Genomic DNA, 5,708 nt, shown 5'->3' with positions numbered 1-5,708 from the left:
GGAATTTACAACCAGCCCCCCCATTTGCATTTACATTTGGAAGTAACAACAAAATCAGGGTAAATAGCCAGTGTTTGTCTCTTGCTAACACCTCAAGGGAATAATCATAGCAAGGACAAAGAGAAGGAAAAAAACACTGAGTAAAAGATGAGGGAGATACCACACATGTGCAGAAAGGCCCTTGGAGTTAAAAGCCAAAGGATAATTCCAGGCCACATTGAGTCTTGCTCCTCCCAGCAGCCTTCACTTTGAGATCCACCTTGGCTAAGGTGTGCGTGCTCACCACTGGCTCCTGTGGTCCAGTGGCTAGGACTCCCAGTCTGGGAACTAAGACCTTGCTTCCAGCTACCACTTGCTGCTGCTTGCGTCCAAAATCAAGATGGGCTCCAGAGTCAGCTTGATTTACAACAGTGCTGCAGCTCCAGTCTCCCGAATCCCCTGGGGCTGCTGCTCTCGCGGGGGAGGGGGGCAGGGGGCAGGGGAGTGGGGGAGGTGGTTGTAGCGATTCCTAACTATACACCCACACCATGTATCCAAAGGATGATACCCAGCATTCAATAGTGCCAAAGCCTCAAAGCAGCAGCCAAAGTGGGAACCGCCCTGGTGGCCCAGTGGTTAAGACTGCTTTCCCAATGCAGGGGGCCCTGGTTCAATCCCTGGTCAGGGAACTAGATCCCACAGACCTCAACTAAGAGTTCAGATGCCTCAACTAGAGATCCGGAATGCTGCAACTAAGAACATCCCACACGTGGCAATGAAGATAGCGTGTGCCAAAACTAAGACCCAGCACAGCGGAAGGAAGGAAGAAAAGAAATAAAGAAAAAGAACAGAAGAAAGAAAGAGTTAGCAAAGGTGGCAGCCAGCTCTACGAGGAAAATCTTAGCTCTGAACGGGACAGGGTCAGCCTCACAGGCTAAGGCAGAGTGGGACGTCTATTTCCCAGGCCCCTGGAGAATGTCATTCAATGGGCTGCCCTCCTCAAATGAGGGCCATTTGGGAAGAAGTAGGACCCCAAAAGACCTCCATCCACTCAAGCAGATACAAGTAAGTGCTGGCGAGACAAGTCAACTACCAGACAGCCAGCTGATGGGAAAGAGTAATAGGACCTGGAGAGTGCAGCAGGACCCTTGGCCTCAATGACCCACACAACAGACCAGTCAGGTGCCCGGACAAGACCTTGCGGTAGATAGATCCTACCACCCTGAATACCACTGTCTTCCTCATGTAATAGAAGGTGAAACTGAAACACAGAGTAACCGGCTTGCCCAAGATCATATAGCTAGAAACTTCATTTGCCAAGAGTAGCCCTGGAAATGGCTCATTCTCCTCTGAAAAAGAAAAAGGAGGAAGGGGAGGGAGGAGGGGAGAAGAGGGCCATTGGGATTTAAGACGGAAAGAAACATTCTTATTTAGGGAATGTGTTGGCTTTAGGGTCGGGGGTCTCACAGAATCCCATGTGTGGGGGACTTCCCTGGTGGTCCAGTGGCTAAGACTCTGCATTCCCAATGCAGGAGGCCCAGGTTCGCTCCCTGGTCAGGGAACTAGATCACACATGCCTCGACTAAGAGTTTGAAGGCTGCAACTAAGACCTAGCACAGCCTAATAAATAAATATATATATTTTTTTAATGGAGTACAATGCGCGGTCCACGCTAGTTTCACAAACCTGTTATTCCAGTATCACTTGCAGTGCCCTAACTCAAGTTACTCACTAGGTCTTGGCTGCAGTTTTTGTGTCATGCGATTAATAGAACATTTCTCTTATCCCTTTTTGACCATGTGTTGTCCCTTGACCTAATTTATGTGTGGAAGCACTACACATTGGTTTCCAAACCCTACATGTTTGGAGAAGGAAATGGCAGCCCACTCCAGTATTCTTGCCTGGGAAATCCCATGGGCAGAGGAGCCTGGTGGGCTACAGTCCACAGGGTTGAAAAAGAGTCAGATATGACTGAGCAACTTTCAGTTTACACCCTACACATAAGATACACACAATGCGTGCAAAAGACTCTTCCTTCAGGCCTGTAATGCCCTTCACATGGAAGATCAATGAGGGAAATCTTTGTATTCTGCATAAAAACAAAATCAAATTTCTACACTAAACTCATTTGCTTAAAAACTTAACTTGCTTTCAAATAAAAACTGCATTTCTGACATGCGAAAAAAAAGGATCCAGTGCGTGACCATGAGTGATGGCTGTTGCCTTCTGAGGCTCAGTTCTTTCCCTGAAATTCAAGGGGACAAACACACCTCAGTGCATGCAAACAGTAAGCACTGGAATCAGGACCCAACTCCAGATCAACCAACTACAGAAGATCTGATTCCTGAGTCCTCTGGTCTGGGGAGGAGGTGGGGGACGGGGAGCCCTGGGGGGAAGCGGGGTATGTAGCCGGCACAGAGGCTAGAAGTCATGTCCTGAAGAAAAGCTGGGTGAGATTAAGCCAAGCTCCAGGAGACTGGCTGCAGTTAAGGGTAGGAACTAGGTGTGGAGCCAAAATGTAGGGGCCTGAGAGCACCTAAAACCAAGGACGAGAGGATCGGGCAAAGGGCTGCAGCCTGGAGGAACCTGGAGGCGATGTGAATTGAGAGCAGCTACTTACATAGCTCCAGTGCACAGGCTGGCCGGGATGAGCAGCCCGCTCTACCCCACACGGGACACAGGACCCCTCAGCAAACCCAGCCAGTCCCGTGCACCAAGGCCATGGGACCCTAGTCATGCTGGAAAGTGAGGAAACTCCCCTTGGGCTCCAAGACCTGGGAAGCTCGCATTCCTACCTTCGTTCATTCCTTGGTCCGGCTGTTTTTAGGTCAGCCAGTACAGAAGCCTTTTGTTGGGTGTGGAGGCATCAGGGTGGTCCTCAAGAGTGCAGATGCTATGCTCCAAGGAAGGCAAGAACACGGGGCCCACAGCGGGTGTGGCGATGCCCAGCCGTGGCTCCGCATTCACTATTGTCCTGGGAACAACCCGGTAGGTGCAGGTTTGCAGTGTGACATGAAACAGCAGGCACCGTGCTCACCCTGCTGGGGCTTTTGGAACCACACAATATGTTTGATTGAAAGACTCTTTCAGAAGTTTAATGTTTTTAACATTAAAGTATTAAATCAATAATGTCCCCATTTCAGCTTCTCTGTGATTATGCCCTTTGTGTCCTGTTTGCTATTTAGCCACAAGCTTTCTAAAAATCACAATCTATGTCATTTGTCAAAGAAAATCAAGAGAAGAGGGAAGGAGGACAAGAAAGGAATTACCCTCAGATGAATACCTACTATGCGCCAGGCACTGTTCCAGTAGTATTACATCCATTGACTTAAGTCAGCCTCCTTGCAATCCCTAAAGCAACATGTGGCTATAATCCTCATTTGATAAATTAGCAATCTAAAGCTCAGAGAGGAAAAGAGACTTCTCCAGTCTCTCTAAAGAGCAGAGCCTATATTGGAACTCTCTGGTGTGTTGGATTCCAGACGCATCCTCCTCCATGGTGTTCTTTGCTAATTTCCTCCACTCAGTGCTCTCATCCAGTGATAGAACCACTTGGTGCCAAGGACCTTCCTCTGGCATGAGGCTCCCCTGTCTGCAGGCCTAGTTCACAGAGCTAATGTGAAAGATCTTCCTGTCTACCTGGCTGGGCCCCTCAGGTGAGTCGCTGAGTCACTCGGTTGTGTCCGACTTTGCGCAACCCCATGGATAGCAGCTCACCAGGTTCCTCTGTCCACAGGGATTCTCCAGGCAAGAATACTAGAGTGGGTTGCAATGCCTTCCCCCAGGGCATCTTCCTGACCCAGGAAACAAACTGGGGTCTCCTGCATTGCATGCAGATTCTTTACCAGCTGAGCTACCAGGGAAGCCCCCAGGTGATGCCAGATCTCCTGAATAGTCCCTGGGATGGGAAGGGGAAGCCCAGATTGCCTGTCTACAGAGGGTCAGGGAGTTCACTTGAGAAGCAGAATTTGAAAGTTCAGGGTCTTCAATTTGGGATCAAGAGTGTGGTGACTATGACAGGGTTTCAGTCCTAGAAAGAAACAAGTGTGTCTTAGGACTGAGTGGCTAGCCATGCAGTTGGAGGCAGCAGTCTCAGTTTCTTAGGGAAACTTTGCTCCTCTCTAGCTGAGAGACACTGAGGAAGCTACTTTTCTGAGCTAGAATTTCATCAGTGAAATGAGACCAGTGCTACCTTCCATGAGGGTTGGAATGATTAAATCAGGTTGCACAAGAGAGTTTCTGAGGGGGGTTCCTACATAGTGTCCACAGCCGAGCCACAGTTGCCATGCTCTATGCTGGGGCCACTGGTAGGCGTGAGGACGCACGAGAACGCAGTGGTCAGTGTCCTGGGAGAGGTTTTCCTGCGTCCTGTACGACAACGTATCCTCGAATCATAGTTCAGCTGTGTGGCCGTGGATACTCAAACTTAAGATACAATAACAGGCACCTCCCTGGTGGTCCAGTGACTAAGATTCCCCGCTCCCAAAGCAGGTGGCCCAGGTTCGATCGTTGGGCAACTAGATCCCACATGCCACAGCTAAGAGTTCATGTGCCACCACTAAGACCTGGCACAGTCAGATAAATAAATTTTTTTTAAAAACTTGTAAAGATATAATAACAACTTAGATCAATTAAATCAGCATTCCTGAGGATAGGACCCAGGCATTAGTAATTTTTTAAAGCTTCCCAGGTAATTGCCACCTGCGTCCAAGGTTGAGCTGCCCCCTGAACACCCTCCGCCAGGAGGCCTACCTGAGAGAATCAGGCTCCTGAGCACACCCAGCCGAGCGCAGCCAGGCTCAGCAATGCACTCGTCTTCACTGATTGGGAAACCTAGTTGCCTTAAGGTTCTGTGCAAAGCCAGCCGGGGCTTAATCATTCCACTCACATCAAAATATTTACTCCAAATAATCATTACCACCTGGAAGGGGCTTGCAGGTAGCAAGGGAAGAGGGGGTGGGGGAGGCAGCAGGATTTGGCATGCTGTAAGGGAAGCGGGCCCACTTGCAGGGGTTGCTTTTCCCATCACCCACCGCTCAGCTATGTCTTGAGTTAAGTGTTTGTGCTTTAATATTCCAAGGTCTGAATCATCCGATTCTGCACAGCGCAGGTGCTGGGGCTTAGGAACATACGGTAGATGATTTGCATAAAGTGAGCGATTTGCATGGAGTGGAAAATTTGCATGCAGTAAATAGCTAAGGGGAGGATGAAATGATGGCTCAGAAATGGCCTAAAATAATGTGTTAATTTGTAGCCCCAGTGTGATCCGAATGCTTCTCAGAAAAGCGAACGTCTACCTATAACGAGAGAGAGTTACCTAGTTCCTAGCAATCACATCTTACCTCCAGAGAGTGTGATGGGACTGAGAATGAGGGGACAAGAGACATGTGACACTTTGGGTGTCCCAGGGGCCAGGCATCCGACCCTTCCATACCACCACCAGCTCTCAGCTCATTACTATCAATTCCATTTGGTTCAAGCCCAGATTCGACTCCAAAAAGGAGTTCCTCCACCTGACTGTGAGCTCACAGAGGGCCGAAGATGTATCCGATTCAGTGCCACACCTTAGTATCCGGTACAGGGCACAGCACTGTGTCAGTTGGGAATGTTTGCAGCTGCAGTAACAGAAATCTCAACTAACAACGGCTTAAACCATAAGAACATTTGTTGTTAGAACTTCACCGGTGGATAAGAATCCACCTTGCAATGCAGGGGACATGGATTCAATC

At 49.1% G+C, this 5,708-nt stretch overlaps 1 non-coding gene across 1 annotated transcript; it reads left to right on the top strand.

The window, feature by feature from the left end:
- On the top strand, positions 1,469-1,541 carry TRNAG-CCC. Its single transcript has one exon. It is a non-coding gene; the product is annotated as a tRNA-Gly (tRNA).

The sequence above is a fragment of the Capra hircus genome, chromosome 13, assembly GCF_001704415.2.
Source record: "Capra hircus breed San Clemente chromosome 13, ASM170441v1, whole genome shotgun sequence".
Classification (NCBI taxonomy): domain Eukaryota; kingdom Metazoa; phylum Chordata; class Mammalia; order Artiodactyla; family Bovidae; genus Capra; species Capra hircus.
The sequence above is the reverse complement of the archived record's forward strand: the minus strand, read 5'-3'. Positions and strand labels throughout refer to the sequence as shown.